The following is a 20,972-nucleotide window of genomic DNA, read 5'->3' as shown; positions in this document are numbered from 1 at the left end:
TGGCGACGTCATAATGGTCGTCATGGCGACGTCATAATGGTCGTCATGGCAACGGTGATGTCATATTGGTCATCATGGCAATGGTGATGTCATAATGGTCGTCATGGCGACGTCATAATGGTCGTCATGGCAACGGTGATGTCATAATGGTAGTCATGGCAACAATGATGTCATAATGGACGTCATGGCAACGTCATAATGGTCGTCATGGCAACGGTGATGTCATAATGGTCGTCATGGCAACAATGATGTCATAATGGTCGTCATAGCAACGGTGATGTCATAATGGTCGTCATGGCGACGCCATAATGGTCGTCATGGCAACGGCGACGTCATAATAGTCGTCATGGCAACGGCGACGTCATAATGGTCGTCATGGCAACGGTGATGTCATAATGGTCGTCATGGCAACGGTGATGTCATAATGGTCGTCATGGCAACGGTGATGCCATAATGGTCGTCATGGCAACAATGATGCCATAATGGTCGTCATGGCAACGGTGATGCCATAATGGTCGTCATGACAACGATGATGCCATAATGGTCGTCATGACAACGATGATGTCATAATGGTCGTCATGGCAACGATGATGTCATAATGGTCGTCATGGCAACAATGATGTCATAATGGTCGTCATGGCAACAATGATGCCATATTGGTCGTCATGGCGACGTCATATTGGTCGTCATGGCGACGTCATATTGGTCGTCATGGCGACGTCTTATTGGTCGTCATGGCAACGGTGATGTCATGATGATCGTCATGGCAACGGTGATGCCATTATGGTCGTCATGGCAACGATGATGTCATAATGGTCATCATGGCGACGTCATAATGGTCGTCATGGCGACGTCATAATGGTCGTCATGGCAATGGTGATGTCATAATGGTCGTCATGGCAACAATGATGTCATAATGGACGTCATGGCGACGTCATAATGGTCGTCATGGCAACGGTGATGTCATAATGGTCGTCATGGCAACAATGATGCCATAATGGTCGTCATGGCAATGATGATGCCATAATGGTCGTCATGGTGACGTCATAATGGTCGTCATGGCAACGGTGATGTCATATTGGTCGTCATGGCAACAATGATGTCATAATGGTCGTCATGGCAACGGTGATGTCATATTGGTCGTCATGGCAATGATGATGCCATAATGGTCGTCATGGTGACGTCATAATGGTCGTCATGGCAACGGTGATGCCATAATGGTCATCATGGCGACATCATAATGGTCGTCATGGCAACGGTGATGTCATATTGGTCGTCATGGCAATGGTGATGTCATAATGGTCGTCATGGCAATGGTGATGTCATAATGGTCGTCATGGCGACGTCATAATGGTCGTCATGGCAACGGTGATGTCATATTGGTCGTCATGGCAATGGTGATGTCATAATGGTCGTCATGGCGACGTCATATTGGTCGTCATGGCGACGTCATATTGGTCGTCATGGCGACGTCTTATTGGTCGTCATGGCAACGGTGATGTCATGATGATCGTCATGGCAACGGTGATGCCATTATGGTCGTCATGGCAACGATGATGTCATAATGGTCATCATGGCGACGTCATAATGGTCGTCATGGCGACGTCATAATGGTCGTCATGGCAATGGTGATGTCATAATGGTCGTCATGGCAACAATGATGTCATAATGGACGTCATGGCGACGTCATAATGGTCGTCATGGCAACGGTGATGTCATAATGGTCGTCATGGCAACAATGATGCCATAATGGTCGTCATGGCAATGATGATGCCATAATGGTCGTCATGGTGACGTCATAATGGTCGTCATGGCAACGGTGATGTCATATTGGTCGTCATGGCAACAATGATGTCATAATGGTCGTCATGGCAACGGTGATGTCATATTGGTCGTCATGGCAATGATGATGCCATAATGGTCGTCATGGTGACGTCATAATGGTCGTCATGGCAACGGTGATGCCATAATGGTCATCATGGCGACATCATAATGGTCGTCATGGCAACGGTGATGTCATATTGGTCGTCATGGCAATGGTGATGTCATAATGGTCGTCATGGCAATGGTGATGTCATAATGGTCGTCATGGCAACAATGATGTCATAATGGTCGTCATGGCAACGTCATAATGGTCGTCATGGCAACGTCATAATGGTCGTCATGGCAACTTCATAATGGTCGTCATGGCAACGGTGATGTCATAATGGTCGTCATGGCAACGGTGATGTCATAATGGTCGTCATGGCAACGGTGATGTCATAATGGTCGTCATGGCAACGGTGATGTCATAATGGTCGTCATGGCAACGGTGATGTCATAATGGTCGTCATGGCAACGGTGATGTCATAATGGTCGTCATGGCAACGGTGATGTCATAATGGTCGTCATGGCAACAGTGATGTCATAATGGTCATCATGGCAACGTCATAATGGTCGTCATGGTCGTCATGGCGACGGTGCTGTCATAATGGTCGGCATGGCAACCGTGCTGTCATAATGGTCGTCATGGCAACGTCATAATGGTCGTCATGGCAACGTCATAATGGTCGTCATGGCGACGGGGCTGTCATAATGGTCGTCATGGCGACGGGGCTGTCATAATGGTCGTCATGGCGACGGGGCTGTCATAATGGTTGTCATGGCGACGTCATAATGGTCGTCATGGCGACGGTGCTGTCATAATGGTCGTCATGGCAACGTCATAATGGTCGTCATGGCGACGGTGATGCCATAATGGTCGTCATGGCGACGTCACAATGGTCGTCATGGCAACAATGATGTCATAATGGTCGTCATGGCAACAATGATGTCATAATGGTCGTCATGGCGACGGTGCTGTCATAATGGTCGTCATGGCAACGGTGCTGTCATAATGGTCGTCATGGCGACGGTGCTGTCATAATGGTCGTCAAGGCGACGGTGCTGTCATAATGGTCGTCATGGCGACGGTGCTGTCATAATGGTCGTCATGGCGACGTCATAATGGTCTTCATGGCGACGTCATAATGGTCGTCATGGCGACGGTGCTGTCATAATGGTCGTCATGGCGACGTCATAATGGTCGTCATGGCGACGTCATAATGGTCGTCACGGTCGTCATGGCAACCGTGCTGTCATAATGGTCGTCATGGCGACGTTATAATGGTCGTCATGGCAACAATGATGTCATAATGGTCGTCATGGCGACGGTGCTGTCACAATGGTCGTCATGGCAACGTCATAATGGTCGTCATGGCAACGTCATAATGGTCGTCATGGCAACGGTGATGTCATAATGGTCGTCATGGCAATGGTGATGTCATAATGGTCGTCATGGCAACAATGATGTCATAATGGTCGTCATGGCAACGTCATAATGGTCGTCATGGTCGTCATGGCGACGGTGCTGTCATAATGGTCGTCATGGCAACGTCATAATGGTCGTCATGGCAACGTCATAATGGTCGTCATGGCGACGGTGCTGTCATAATGGTCGTCATGGCGACGTCATAATGATCGTCATGGCAACAATAACGTCATAATGGTCGTCATGGCAACAATGACGTCATAATGGTCGTCATGGCAACAATGACGTCATAATGGCCGTCATGGCAACAATGACGTCATAATGGCCGTCATGGCAACGTCATAATGGTCGTCATGGCAACGGTGACGTCATAATGGTCGTCATGGCAACGGTGACGTCATAATGGTCGTCATGGCAACGGTGACGTCATAATGGTCGTCATGGCAACGTCATAATGGTCGTCATGGCAACAATGATGTCATAATGGTCGTCATGGCAACCGTGCTGTCATAATGGTCGTCATGGCGACGTCATAATGGTAGTCATGGCGACGATAATGTCATAAAGGTCGTCATTCCGACTATGATGTGATAATGGTCCTCATGGCGAAGATGATGTCATAATGCCGACTATGATATCATATTGGTCGTCATTTCGACGATGATGTCATAATTGTCGTCATGGCGAATGTGATGTCATAGGGTCGTCATGGCGACGATGATGTCATTATGGTCGTCATGGCGACGATGATGTCAAAATGGTCGTCCTGGCAACATTATAATGGTCGTCATGGCAACGGTGATGCCATAATGGTCGTCATGGCAACAGTGATGCCATAATGGTCGTCATGGCAACGGTGATGCCATAATGGTCGTCATGACAACGATGATGTCATGATGGTCGTCATGACAACGATGATGTCATAATGGTCGTCATGACAACGATGATGTCATAATGGTCGTCATGGCAACGATTATGTCATAATGGTCGTCATGGCAACGGTGATGCAATAATGGTCGTCATGGCAACGGTGATGCCATAATGGTCGTCATGGCAACGGTGATGCCATAATGGTCGTCATGGCAACGGTGATGCCATAATGGTCGTCATGACAACGATGATGCCATAATGGTCGTCATGGCAACGATGATGTCATAATGGTCGTCATGGCAACGATGATGCCATAATGGTCGTCATGGCAACGATGATGCCATAATGGTCGTCATGGCAACGATGATGCCATAATGGTCGTCATGGCAACGATGATGCCATAATGGTCGTCATGGCAACGATGATGCCATCATGGTCGTCATGGCAACGATGATGCCATCATGGTCGTCATGGCAACGATGATGCCATCATGGTCGTCATGGCAACGATGATGCCATCATGGTCGTCATGGCAACGATGATGCCATCATGGTCGTCATGGCAACGATGATGCCATCATGGTCGTCATGGCAACGATGATGCCACCATGGTCGTCATGGCAACGATGATGCCATCATGGTCGTCATGGCAACGATGATGCCATCATGGTCGTCATGGCAACGATGATGCCATCATGGTCGTCATGGCAACGATGATGTCATCATGGTCGTCGTGGCAACGTCATAATGGTCGTCGTGGCGACGGTGATGTCATAATGGTCGTCATGGCAACGTCATAATGGTCGTCGTGGCGACGGTGATGTCATAATGGTCGTCATGGCGACGTCATAATGGACGTCATGGCGACGTCATAATGGACGTCATGGCGACGTCATAATGGTCGTCATGGCGACGTCATAATGGTCGTCTTGGCAACGGTGATGTCATAATGGACGTCATGGTAACGTCATAATGGTAGTCATGGCAACGGTGATGTCATAATGGTCGTCATGGTCGTCATGGCAACCGTGCTGTCATAATGGTCGTCACGGTCGTCATGGCAACCGTGCTGTCATAATGGTCGTCATGGCGACGTTATAATGGTCGTCATGGCAACAATGATGTCATAATGGTCGTCATGGCGACGGTGCTGTCACAATGGTCGTCATGGCAACGTCATAATGGTCGTCATGGCAACGTCATAATGGTCGTCATGGCAACGGTGATGTCATAATGGTCGTCATGGCAATGGTGATGTCATAATGGTCGTCATGGCAACAATGATGTCATAATGGTCGTCATGGCAACGTCATAATGGTCGTCATGGTCGTCATGGCGACGGTGCTGTCATAATGGTCGTCATGGCAACGTCATAATGGTCGTCATGGCAACGTCATAATGGTCGTCATGGCGACGGTGCTGTCATAATGGTCGTCATGGCGACGTCATAATGATCGTCATGGCAACAATAACGTCATAATGGTCGTCATGGCAACAATGACGTCATAATGGTCGTCATGGCAACAATGATGTCATAATGGCCGTCATGGCGACGGTGCTGTCATAATGGTCGTCATGGCAACGTCATAATGGTCGTCATGGCAACGGTGACGTCATAATGGTCGTCATGGCAACGGTGACGTCATAATGGTCGTCATGGCAACGTCATAATGGTCGTCATGGCAACAATGATGTCATAATGGTCGTCATGGCAACCGTGCTGTCATAATGGTCGTCATGGCGACGTCATAATGGTAGTCATGGCGACGATAATGTCATAAAGGTCGTCATTCCGACTATGATGTGATAATGGTCCTCATGGCGACGATGATGTCATAATGCCGACTATGATATCATATTGGTCGTCATTTCGACGATGATGTCATAATTGTCGTCATGGCGAATGTGATGTCATAGGGTCGTCATGGCGACGATGATGTCATTATGGTCGTCATGGCGACGATGATGTCAAAATGGTCGTCCTGGCAACATTATAATGGTCGTCATGGCAACGGTGATGCCATAATGGTCGTCATGGCAACGGTGATGCCATAATGGTCGTCATGGCAACGGTGATGCCATAATGGTCGTCATGACAACGATGATGTCATGATGGTCGTCATGACAACGATGATGTCATAATGGTCGTCATGACAACGATGATGTCATAATGGTCGTCATGGCAACGATTATGTCATAATGGTCGTCATGGCAACGGTGATGCAATAATGGTCGTCATGGCAACGGTGATGCCATAATGGTCGTCATGGCAACGGTGATGCCATAATGGTCGTCATGGCAACGGTGATGCCATAATGGTCGTCATGACAACGATGATGCCATAATGGTCGTCATGGCAACGATGATGTCATAATGGTCGTCATGGCAACGATGATGCCATAATGGTCGTCATGGCAACGATGATGCCATAATGGTCGTCATGGCAACGATGATGCCATAATGGTCGTCATGGCAACGATGATGCCATAATGGTCGTCATGGCAACGATGATGCCATAATGGTCGTCATGGCAACGATGATGCCATCATGGTCGTCATGGCAACGATGATGCCATCATGGTCGTCATGGCAACGATGATGCCATCATGGTCGTCATGGCAACGATGATGCCATCATGGTCGTCATGGCAACGATGATGCCATCATGGTCGTCATGGCAACGATGATGCCATCATAGTCGTCATGGCAACGATGATGCCATCATGGTCGTCATGGCAACGATGATGCCATCATGGTCGTCATGGCAACGATGATGCCATCATGGTCGTCATGGCAACGATGATGCCATCATGGTCGTCATGGCAACGATGATGCCATCATGGTCGTCATGGCAACGATGATGTCATCATGGTCGTCGTGGCAACGTCATAATGGTCGTCGTGGCGACGGTGATGTCATAATGGTCGTCATGGCAACGTCATAATGGTCGTCGTGGCGACGGTGATGTCATAATGGTCGTCATGGCGACGTCATAATGGACGTCATGGCGACGTCATAATGGACGTCATGGCGACGTCATAATGGTCGTCATGGCGACGTCATAATGGTCGTCTTGGCAACGGTGATGTCATAATGGACGTCATGGTAACGTCATAATGGTAGTCATGGCAACGGTGATGTCATAATGGTCGTCATGGTCGTCATGGCAACCGTGCTGTCATAATGGTCGTCACGGTCGTCATGGCAACCGTGCTGTCATAATGGTCGTCATGGCGACGTTATAATGGTCGTCATGGCAACAATGATGTCATAATGGTCGTCATGGCGACGGTGCTGTCACAATGGTCGTCATGGCAACGTCATAATGGTCGTCATGGCAACGTCATAATGGTCGTCATGGCAACGGTGATGTCATAATGGTCGTCATGGCAATGGTGATGTCATAATGGTCGTCATGGCAACAATGATGTCATAATGGTCGTCATGGCAACGTCATAATGGTCGTCATGGTCGTCATGGCGACGGTGCTGTCATAATGGTCGTCATGGCAACGTCATAATGGACGTCATGGCAACGGTGATGTCATAATGGACGTCATGGCGACGTCATAATGGACGTCATGGCGACGTCATAATGGTCGTCATGGCAACGGTGATGTCATATTGGTCGTCATGGCAATGGTGATGTCATATTGGTCGTCATGGCGACGTCATAATGGTCGTCATGGCGACGTCATAATGGTCGTCATGGCAACGGTGATGTCATATTGGTCATCATGGCAATGGTGATGTCATAATGGTCGTCATGGCGACGTCATAATGGTCGTCATGGCAACGGTGATGTCATAATGGTAGTCATGGCAACAATGATGTCATAATGGACGTCATGGCAACGTCATAATGGTCGTCATGGCAACGGTGATGTCATAATGGTCGTCATGGCAACAATGATGTCATAATGGTCGTCATAGCAACGGTGATGTCATAATGGTCGTCATGGCAACGGCGACGTCATAATAGTCGTCATGGCAACGGCGACGTCATAATGGTCGTCATGGCAACGGTGATATCATAATGGTCGTCATGGCAACGGTGATGTCATAATGGTCGTCATGGCAACGGTGATGCCATAATGGTCGTCATGGCAACAATGATGCCATAATGGTCGTCATGACGACGTCATAATGGTCGTCATGGCAACGGTGATGTCATAATGGTCGTCATGGCAACGGTGATGTCATAATGGACGTCATGGCAACGGTGATGTCATAATGGTCGTCATGGCAACAATGATGCCATAATGGTCGTCATGGCGACGTCATATTGGTCGTCATGGCAACGGTGATGTCATAATGGTCGTCATGGCAACGGTGATGTCATAATGGTCGTCATGGCAACAATGATGTCATAATGGTCGTCATGGCAACAATGATGTAATAATGGACGTCATGGCAACGTCATAATGGTCGTCATGGCAACGGTGATGTCATAATGGTTGTCATGGCATCAATGATGTCATAATGGTTGTCATGGCAACAATGATGTCATAATGGTCGTCATGGCAACAATGATGTCATAATGGACGTCATGGCAAAGGTGATGTCATAATGGACGTCATGGCAACGGTGATGTCATAATGGTCGTCATGGCAACAATGATGCCATAATGGTCGTCATGGCGACGTCATAATGGTCGTCATGGCAACGGTGATGCCATAATGGTCGTCATGGCAACGGTGATGTCATAATGGTCGTCATGGCAACGGTGATGCCATAATGGTCGTCATGACAACGATGATGTCATAATGGTCGTCATGACAACGATGATGTCATAATGGTCGTCATGGCAACGATTATGTCATAATGGTCGTCATGGCAACGGTGATGCCATAATGGTCGTCATGGCAACGGTGATGCCATAATGGTCGTCATGGCAACGGTGATGCCATAATGGTCGTCATGACAACGATGATGCCATAATGGTCGTCATGACAACGATGATGGCATAATGGTCGTCATGGCAACGATGATGTCATAATGGTCGTCATGGCAACAATGATGTCATAATGGTCGTCATGGCAACAATGATGCCATATTGGTCGTCATGGCGACGTCATATTGGTCGTCATGGCGACGTCATATTGGTCGTCATGGCGACGTCTTATTGGTCGTCATGGCAACGGTGATGTCATGATGATCGTCATGGCAACGGTGATGCCATTATGGTCGTCATGGCAACGATGATGTCATAATGGTCATCATGGCGACGTCATAATGGTCGTCATGGCGACGTCATAATGGTCGTCATGGCAATGGTGATGTCATAATGGTCGTCATGGCAACAATGATGTCATAATGGACGTCATGGCGACGTCATAATGGTCGTCATGGCAACAATGATGTCATAATGGTCGTCATGGCAACAATGATGTCATAATGGACGTCATGGCAACGTCATAATGGTCGTCATGGCAACGGTGATGCCATAATGGTCATCATGGCGACATCATAATGGTCGTCATGGCAACGGTGATGTCATATTGGTCGTCATGGCAATGGTGATGTCATAATGGTCGTCATGGCGACGTCATAATGGTCGTCATGGCAACGGTGATGTCATATTGGTCGTCATGGCAATGGTGATGTCATAATGGTCGTCATGGCAACAATGATGTCATAATGGTCGTCATGGCAACGTCATAATGGTCGTCATGGCAACGTCATAATGGTCGTCATGGCAACGTCATAATGGTCGTCATGGCAACTTCATAATGGTCGTCATGGCAACGGTGATGTCATAATGGTCGTCATGGCAACGGTGATGTCATAATGGTCGTCATGGCAACGGTGATGTAATAATAGTCGTCATGGCAACGGTGATGTCATAATGGTCGTCATGGCAACGGTGATGTCATAATGGTCGTCATGGCAACGGTGATGTCATAATGGTTGTCATGGCAACGGTGATGTCATAATGGTCGTCATGGCAACAGTGATGTCATAATGGTCATCATGGCAACGTCATAATGGTCGTCATGGTCGTCATGGCGACGGTGCTGTCATAATGGTCGCCATGGCAACCGTGCTGTCATAATGGTCGTCATGGCAACGTCATAATGGTCGTCATGGCAACGTCATAATGGTCGTCATGGCGACGGGGCTGTCATAATGGTCGTCATGGCGACGGGGCTGTCATAATGGTCGTCATGGCGACGGGGCTGTCATAATGGTTGTCATGGCGACGTCATAATGGTCGTCATGGCGACGGCGATGTCATATTGGTCGTCATGGCAACGGCGACGTCATTATGGTCGTCATGGCAACGGCGACGTCATATTGGTCATCATGGCAACGGTGATGTCATATTGGTCGTCATGGCATCGGTGATGTCATATTGGACGTCATGGCAACGGTGATGTCATAATGGACGTCATGGCAACGGTGATGTCATAATGGACGTCATGGCAACGGTGATGTCATAATGGACGTCATGGCGACGTCATAATGGACGTCATGGCGACGTCATAATGGTCGTCATGGCAACGGTGATGTCATATTGGTCGTCATGGCAATGGTGATGTCATATTGGTCGTCATGGCGACGTCATAATGGTCGTCATGGCGACGTCATAATGGTCGTCATGGCAACGGTGATGTCATATTGGTCATCATGGCAATGGTGATGTCATAATGGTCGTCATGGCGACGTCATAATGGTCGTCATGGCAACGGTGATGTCATAATGGTAGTCATGGCAACAATGATGTCATAATGGACGTCATGGCAACGTCATAATGGTCGTCATGGCAACGGTGATGTCATAATGGTCGTCATGGCAACAATGATGTCATAATGGTCGTCATAGCAACGGTGATGTCATAATGGTCGTCATGGCGATGCCATAATGGTCGTCATGGCAACGGCGACGTCATAATAGTCGTCATGGCAACGGCGACGTCATAATGGTCGTCATGGCAACGGTGATGTCATAATGGTCGTCATGGCAACGGTGATGTCATAATGGTCGTCATGGCAACGGTGATGCCATAATGGTCGTCATGGCAACAATGATGCCATAATGGTCGTCATGACGACGTCATAATGGTCGTCATGGCAACGGTGATGTCATAATGGTCGTCATGGCAACGGTGATGTCATAATGGACGTCATGGCAACGGTGATGTCATAATGGTCGTCATGGCAACAATGATGCCATAATGGTCGTCATGGCGACGTCATATTGGTCGTCATGGCAACGGTGATGTCATAATGGTCGTCATGGCAACGGTGATGTCATAATGGTCGTCATGGCAACAATGATGTCATAATGGTCGTCATGGCAACAATGATGTCATAATGGACGTCATGGCAACGTCATAATGGTCGTCATGGCAACGGTGATGTCATAATGGTTGTCATGGCATCAATGATGTCATAATGGTTGTCATGGCAACAATGATGTCATAATGGTCGTCATGGCAACAATGATGTCATAATGGACGTCATGGCAACGTCATAATGGTCGTCATGGCAACGGTGATGCCATAATGGTCATCATGGCGACATCATAATGGTCGTCATGGCAACGGTGATGTCATATTGGTCGTCATGGCAATGGTGATGTCATAATGGTCGTCATGGCGACGTCATAATGGTCGTCATGGCAACGGTGATGTCATATTGGTCGTCATGGCAATGGTGATGTCATAATGGTCGTCATGGCAACAATGATGTCATAATGGTCGTCATGGCAACGTCATAATGGTCGTCATGGCAACGTCATAATGGTCGTCATGGCAACGTCATAATGGTCGTCATGGCAACTTCATAATGGTCGTCATGGCAACGGTGATGTCATAATGGTCGTCATGGCAACGGTGATGTCATAATGGTCGTCATGGCAACGGTGATGTAATAATAGTCGTCATGGCAACGGTGATGTCATAATGGTCGTCATGGCAACGGTGATGTCATAATGGTCGTCATGGCAACGGTGATGTCATAATGGTTGTCATGGCAACGGTGATGTCATAATGGTCGTCATGGCAACAGTGATGTCATAATGGTCATCATGGCAACGTCATAATGGTCGTCATGGTCGTCATGGCGACGGTGCTGTCATAATGGTCGCCATGGCAACCGTGCTGTCATAATGGTCGTCATGGCAACGTCATAATGGTCGTCATGGCAACGTCATAATGGTCGTCATGGCGACGGGGCTGTCATAATGGTCGTCATGGCGACGGGGCTGTCATAATGGTCGTCATGGCGACGGGGCTGTCATAATGGTTGTCATGGCGACGTCATAATGGTCGTCATGGCGACGGCGATGTCATATTGGTCGTCATGGCAACGGCGACGTCATTATGTTCGTCATGGCAACGGCGACGTCATATTGGTCATCATGGCAACGGTGATGTCATATTGGTCGTCATGGCATCGGTGATGTCATATTGGACGTCATGGCAACGGTGATGTCATAATGGACGTCATGGCAACGGTGATGTCATAATGGACGTCATGGCAACGGTGATGTCATAATGGACGTCATGGCGACGTCATAATGGACGTCATGGCGACGTCATAATGGTCGTCATGGCAACGGTGATGTCATATTGGTCGTCATGGCAATGGTGATGTCATATTGGTCGTCATGGCGACGTCATAATGGTCGTCATGGCGACGTCATAATGGTCGTCATGGCAACGGTGATGTCATATTGGTCATCATGGCAATGGTGATGTCATAATGGTCGTCATGGCGACGTCATAATGGTCGTCATGGCAACGGTGATGTCATAATGGTAGTCATGGCAACAATGATGTCATAATGGACGTCATGGCAACGTCATAATGGTCGTCATGGCAACGGTGATGTCATAATGGTCGTCATGGCAACAATGATGTCATAATGGTCGTCATAGCAACGGTGATGTCATAATGGTCGTCATGGCGACGCCATAATGGTCGTCATGGCAACGGCGACGTCATAATAGTCGTCATGGCAACGGCGACGTCATAATGGTCGTCATGGCAACGGTGATGTCATAATGGTCGTCATGGCAACGGTGATGTCATAATGGTCGTCATGGCAACGGTGATGCCATAATGGTCGTCATGGCAACAATGATGCCATAATGGTCGTCATGACGACGTCATAATGGTCGTCATGGCAACGGTGATGTCATAATGGTCGTCATGGCAACGGTGATGTCATAATGGACGTCATGGCAACGGTGATGTCATAATGGTCGTCATGGCAACAATGATGCCATAATGGTCGTCATGGCGACGTCATATTGGTCGTCATGGCAACGGTGATGTCATAATGGTCGTCATGGCAACGGTGATGTCATAATGGTCGTCATGGCAACAATGATGTCATAATGGTCGTCATGGCAACAATGATGTCATAATGGACGTCATGGCAACGTCATAATGGTCGTCATGGCAACGGTGATGTCATAATGGTTGTCATGGCATCAATGATGTCATAATGGTTGTCATGGCAACAATGATGTCATAATGGTCGTCATGGCAACAATGATGTCATAATGGACGTCATGGCAACGTCATAATGGTCGTCATGGCAACGGTGATGCCATAATGGTCATCATGGCGACATCATAATGGTCGTCATGGCAACGGTGATGTCATATTGGTCGTCATGGCAATGGTGATGTCATAATGGTCGTCATGGCGACGTCATAATGGTCGTCATGGCAACGGTGATGTCATATTGGTCGTCATGGCAATGGTGATGTCATAATGGTCGTCATGGCAACAATGATGTCATAATGGTCGTCATGGCAACGTCATAATGGTCGTCATGGCAACGTCATAATGGTCGTCATGGCAACGTCATAATGGTCGTCATGGCAACTTCATAATGGTCGTCATGGCAACGGTGATGTCATAATGGTCGTCATGGCAACGGTGATGTCATAATGGTCGTCATGGCAACGGTGATGTAATAATAGTCGTCATGGCAACGGTGATGTCATAATGGTCGTCATGGCAACGGTGATGTCATAATGGTCGTCATGGCAACGGTGATGTCATAATGGTTGTCATGGCAACGGTGATGTCATAATGGTCGTCATGGCAACAGTGATGTCATAATGGTCATCATGGCAACGTCATAATGGTCGTCATGGTCGTCATGGCGACGGTGCTGTCATAATGGTCGCCATGGCAACCGTGCTGTCATAATGGTCGTCATGGCAACGTCATAATGGTCGTCATGGCAACGTCATAATGGTCGTCATGGCGACGGGGCTGTCATAATGGTCGTCATGGCGACGGGGCTGTCATAATGGTCGTCATGGCGACGGGGCTGTCATAATGGTTGTCATGGCGACGTCATAATGGTCGTCATGGCGACGGCGATGTCATATTGGTCGTCATGGCAACGGCGACGTCATTATGTTCGTCATGGCAACGGCGACGTCATATTGGTCATCATGGCAACGGTGATGTCATATTGGTCGTCATGGCATCGGTGATGTCATATTGGACGTCATGGCAACGGTGATGTCATAATGGACGTCATGGCAACGGTGATGTCATAATGGACGTCATGGCAACGGTGATGTCATAATGGACGTCATGGCGACGTCATAATGGACGTCATGGCGACGTCATAATGGTCGTCATGGCAACAGTGATGTCATATTGGTCGTCATGGCAATGGTGATGTCATATTGGTCGTCATGGCGACGTCATAATGGTCGTCATGGCGACGTCATAATGGTCGTCATGGCAACGGTGATGTCATATTGGTCATCATGGCAATGGTGATGTCATAATGGTCGTCATGGCGACGTCATAATGGTCGTCATGGCAACGGTGATGTCATAATGGTAGTCATGGCAACAATGATGTCATAATGGACGTCATGGCAACGTCATAATGGTCGTCATGGCAACGGTGATGTCATAATGGTCGTCATGGCAACAATGATGTCATAATGGTCGTCATAGCAACGGTGATGTCATAATGGTCGTCATGGCGACGCCATAATGGTCGTCATGGCAACGGCGACGTCATAATAGTCGTCATGGCAACGGCGACGTCATAATGGTCGTCATGGCAACGGTGATGTCATAATGGTCGTCATGGCAACGGTGATGTCATAATGGTCGTCATGGCAACGGTGATGTCATAATGGTCGTCATGGCAACGGTGATGCCATAATGGTCGTCATGGCAACAATGATGCCATAATGGTCGTCATGACGACGTCATAATGGTCGTCATGGCAACGGTGATGTCATAATGGACGTCATGGCAACGGTGATGTCATAATGGTCGTCATGGCAACAATGATGCCATAATGGTCGTCATGGCGACGTCATATTGGTCGTCATGGCAACGGTGATGTCATAATGGTCGTCATGGCAACGGTGATGTCATAATGGTCGTCATGGCAACAATGATGTCATAATGGTCGTCATGGCAACAATGATGTCATAATGGACGTCATGGCAACGTCATAATGGTCGTCATGGCAACGGTGATGTCATAATGGTTGTCATGGCATCAATGATGTCATAATGGTTGTCATGGCAACAATGATGTCATAATGGTCGTCATGGCAACAATGATGTCATAATGGACGTCATGGCAACGTCATAATGGTCGTCATGGCAACGGTGATGTCATAATGGTCGTCATGGCAACGGTGATGTCATAATGGACGTCATGGCAAAGGTGATGTCATAATGGACGTCATGGCAACGGTGATGTCATAATGGTCGTCATGGCAACAATGATGCCATAATGGTCGTCATGGCAACGGTGATGTCATATTGGTCGTCATGGCAACGGTGATGTCATAATGCACGTCATGGCAACGTCATAATGGTCGTCATGGCAACGGTGATGTCATAATGGTTGTCATGGCATCAATGATGTCATAATGGTTGCCATGGCAACAATGATGTCATATTGGTCGTCATGGCAACAATGATGTCATAATGGACGTCATGGCAACGTCATAATGGTCGTCATGGCAACGGTGATGTCATAATGGTCGTCATGGCAACAATGATGTCTTAATGGTCGTCATGCCAACGTCATAATGGTCGTCATGGCAACGGTGATGTCATAATGGTTGTCATGGCATCAATGATGTCATAATGGTTGCCATGGCAACAATGATGTCAATTTCATCGTCATGGCAACAATGATGTCATAATGGTCGTCATGGCAACATCATAATGGTCGTCATGGCAACGGTGATGTCATAATGGTCGTCATAGCAGCGTTGATGTCATAATGGTCGTCATGGCGACGGCGATGTCATATTGGTCGTCACGGTGACGATGATGTCATAATGGTCGTCATGGCAACGATGATGCCATAATGGTCGTCATGGCGACGTCATAATGTTCGTCATGGCAATGGTGATGTCATAATGGTCGTCATGGCAACAATGATGTCATAATGGACGTCATGGCAACGTCATAATGGTCGTTATGGCAACGGTGATGTCATAATGGTCGTCATGGCAACAATGATGTCATAATGGTCGTCATGGCAACAATGATGTCATAATGGACGTCATGGCAACGGTGATGTCATAATGTTCGTCATGGCGACGCCATAATGGTCGTCATGGCGACGCCATAATGGTCGTCATGGCAACGGCGACGCCATAATGGTCGTCATGGCAACGGCGACGTCATAATGGTCGTCATGGCAACGGCGACGTCATAATGGTCGTCATGGCAACGGTGATGTCATAATGGTCGTCATGGCAACGGTGATGTCATAATGGTCGTCATGGCAACAATGATGCCATAATGGTCGTCATGGCGACGTCATAATGGTCGTCATGGCAACGGTGATGTCATAATGGTCATCATGGCAACGGTGATGTCATAATGGACGTCATGGCAACGGTGATGTCATAATGGTCGTCATGGCAACAATGATGCCATAATGGTCGTCATTACGACGTCATAATGGTCGTCATGGCAACGGTGATGTCATATTGGTCGTCATGGCAATGGTGATGTCATAATGGTCGTCATGGCGACGTCATAATGGTCGTCATGGCAACGGTGATGTCATAATGGTCGTCATGGCAACAATGATGTAATAATGGACGTCATGGCAACGTCATAATGGTCGTCATGGCAACGGTGATGTCATAATGGTTGTCATGGCAACAATGATGTCATAATGGTTGTCATGGCAACAATGATGTCATAATGGTCGTCATGGCAACAATGATGCCATAATGGTCGTCATGGCGACGTCATAATGGTCGTCATGGCAACGGTGATGTCATATTGGTCGTCATGGCAACGGTGGTGTCATAATGGTCGTCATGGCAACGGTGGTGTCATAATGGTCGTCATGGCAACGGTGGTGTCATAATGGTCGTCATGGCAACGGTGATGTCATAATGGTCGTCATGGCAACGGTGGTGTCATAATGGTCGTCATGGCGAAGTCATAATGGTCGTCATGGCGACGGTGATGTCATAATGGACGTCATGGCGAAGTCATAATGGTCGTCATGGCAACGTCATAATGGACGTCATGGCAACGTCATAATGGTCGTCATGGCAACGTCATAATGGTCGTCATGGCAATGGTGATGTCATAATGGTCGTCATGGCGACGTCATAATGGTCGTCATGGCAACGGTGATGTCATAATGGTCGTCATGGCAACAATGATGTCATAATGGTCGTCATGGCAACAATGATGTCATAATGGTCGTCATGGCAACAATGATGTCATAATGGTCGTCATGGCAACAATGATGTCATAATGGTCGTCATGGCGACGTCATATTGGTCGTCATGGCGACGTCATATTGGTCGTCATGGCGACGTCTTATTGGTCGTCATGGCAACGGTGATGTCATGATGATCGTCATGGCAACGGTGATGCCATTATGGTCGTCATGGCAACGATGATGTCATAATGGTCATCATGGCGACGTCATAATGGTCGTCATGGCGACGTCATAATGGTCGTCATGGCAATGGTGATGTCATATTGGTCGTCATGGCAACAATGATGTCATAATGGACGTCATGGCGACGTCATAATGGTCGTCATGGCAACGGTGATGTCATAATGGTCGTCATGGCAACAATGATGCCATAATGGTCGTCATGGCAATGATGATGCCATAATGGTCGTCATGGTGACGTCATAATGGTCGTCATGGCAACGGTGATGTCATATTGGTCGTCATGGCAACAATGATGTCATAATGGTCGTCATGGCAACAATGATGTCATAATGGACGTCATGGCAACGTCATAATGGTCGTCATGGCAACGGTGATGCCATAATGGTCATCATGGCGACATCATAATGGTCGTCATGGCAACGGTGATGTCATATTGGTCGTCATGGCAATGGTGATGTCATAATGGTCGTCATGGCAACGGTGATGTCATATTGGTCGTCATGGCAATGGTGATGTCATAATGGTCGTCATGGCAACAATGATGTCATAATGGTCGTCATGGCAACGTCATAATGGTCGTCATGGCAACGTCATAATGGTCGTCATGGCAACGTCATAATGGTCGTCATGGCAACTTCATAATGGTCGTCATGGCAACGGTGATGTCATAGTGGTCGTCATGGCAACGGTGATGTCATAATGGTCGTCATGGCAACGGTGATGTCATAATGGTCGTCATGGCAACGGTGATGTCATAATGGTTGTCATGGCAACGGTGATGTCATAATGGTCGTCATGGCAACGGTGATGTCATAATGGTCATCATGGCAACGTCATAATGGTCGTCATGGTCGTCATGGCGACGGTGCTGTCATAATGGTCGCCATGGCAACCGTGCTGTCATAATGGTCGTCATGGCAACGTCATAATGGTCGTCATGGCAACGTCATAATGGTCGTCATGGCGACGGGGCTGTCATAATGGTCGTCATGGCGACGGGGCTGTCATAATGGTCGTCATGGCGACGGGGCTGTCATAATGGTTGTCATGGCGACGTCATAATGGTCGTCATGGCGACGGTGCTGTCATAATGGTCGTCATGGCAACGTCATAATGGTCGTCATGGCGACGGTGATGCCATAATGGTCGTCATGGCGACGTCACAATGGTCGTCATGGCAACAATGATGTCATAATGGTCGTCATGGCAACAATGATGTCATAATGGTCGTCATGGCGACGGTGCTGTCATAATGGTCGTCATGGCAACGGTGCTGTCATAATGGTCGTCATGGCGACGGTGCTGTCATAATGGTCGTCAAGGCGACGGTGCTGTCATAATGGTCGTCATGGCGACGGTGCTGTCATAATGGTCGTCATGGCGACGTCATAATGGTCGTCATGGTGACGTCATAATGGTCGTCATGGCGACGGTGCTGTCATAATGGTCGTCATGGCGACGTCATAATGGTCGTCATGGCGACGTCATAATGGTCGTCACGGTCGTCATGGCAACCGTGCTGTCATAATGGTCGTCATGGCGACGTTATAATGGTCATCATGGCAACAATGATGTCATAATGGTCGTCATGGCGACGGTGCTGTCACAATGGTCGTCATGGCAACGTCATAATGGTCGTCATGGCAACGTCATAATGGTCGTCATGGCAACGGTGATGTCATAATGGTCGTCATGGCAATGGTGATGTCATAATGGTCGTCATGGCAACAATGATGTCATAATGGTCGTCATGGCAACGTCATAATGGTCGTCATGGTCGTCATGGCGACGGTGCTGTCATAATGGTCGTCATGGCAACGTCATAATGGTCGTCATGGCAACGTCATAATGGTCGTCATGGCGACGGTGCTGTCATAATGGTCGTCATGGCGACGTCATAATGATCGTCATGGCAACAATAACGTCATAATGGTCGTCATGGCAACAATGACGTCATAATGGTCGTCATGGCAACAATGACGTCATAATGGCCGTCATGGCGACGGTGCTGTCATAATGGTCGTCATGGCAACGTCATAATGGTCGTCATGGCAACGGTGACGTCATAATGGTCGTCATGGCAACGGTGACGTCATAATGGTCGTCATGGCAACGGTGACGTCATAATGGTCGTCATGGCAACGTCATAATGGTCGTCATGGCAACTATGATGTCATAATGGTCGTCATGGCAACCATGCTGTCATAATGGTCGTCATGGCGAAGTCATAATGGTAGTCATGGCGACGATAATGTCATAAAGGTCGTCATTCCGACTATGATGTGATAATGGTCCTCATGGCGACGATGATGTCATAATGCAGACTATGATATCATATTGGTCGTCATTTCGACGATGATGTCATAATTGTCGTCATGGCGAATGTGATGTCATAGGGTCGTCATGGCGACGATGATGTCATTATGGTCGTCATGGCGACGATGATGTCAAATTGGTCGTCCTGGCAACATTATAATGGTCGTCATGGCAACGGTGATGTCATAATGGTCGTCATGACAACGATGATGTCATAATGGTCGTCATGACAACGATGATGTCATAATGGTCGTCATGGCAACGGTGATGCCATAATGGTCGTCATGGCAACGGTGATGCCATAATGGTCGTCATGGCAACGGTGATGCCATAATGGTCGTCATGGCAACGGTGATGCCATAATGGTCGTCATGGCAACGGTGATGCCATAATGGTCGTCATGGCAACGGTGATGCCATAATGGTCGTCATGACAACGATGATGCCATAATGGTCGTCATGACAACGATGATGTCATAATGGTCGTCATGGCAACGATGATGTCATAATGGTCGTCATGGCAACAATGATGTCATAATGGTCGTCATGGCAACAATGATGCCATATTGGTCGTCATGGCGACGTCATATTGGTCGTCATGGCGACGTCAT

This window comes from Phyllobates terribilis, unplaced genomic scaffold (assembly GCF_046119375.1).
Source record: "Phyllobates terribilis strain yellow unplaced genomic scaffold, ASM4611937v1 Scaffold_67__1_contigs__length_7525285, whole genome shotgun sequence".
Lineage (NCBI taxonomy): Eukaryota > Metazoa > Chordata > Amphibia > Anura > Dendrobatidae > Phyllobates > Phyllobates terribilis.
The sequence above is the reverse complement of the archived record's forward strand: the minus strand, read 5'-3'. Positions refer to the sequence as shown.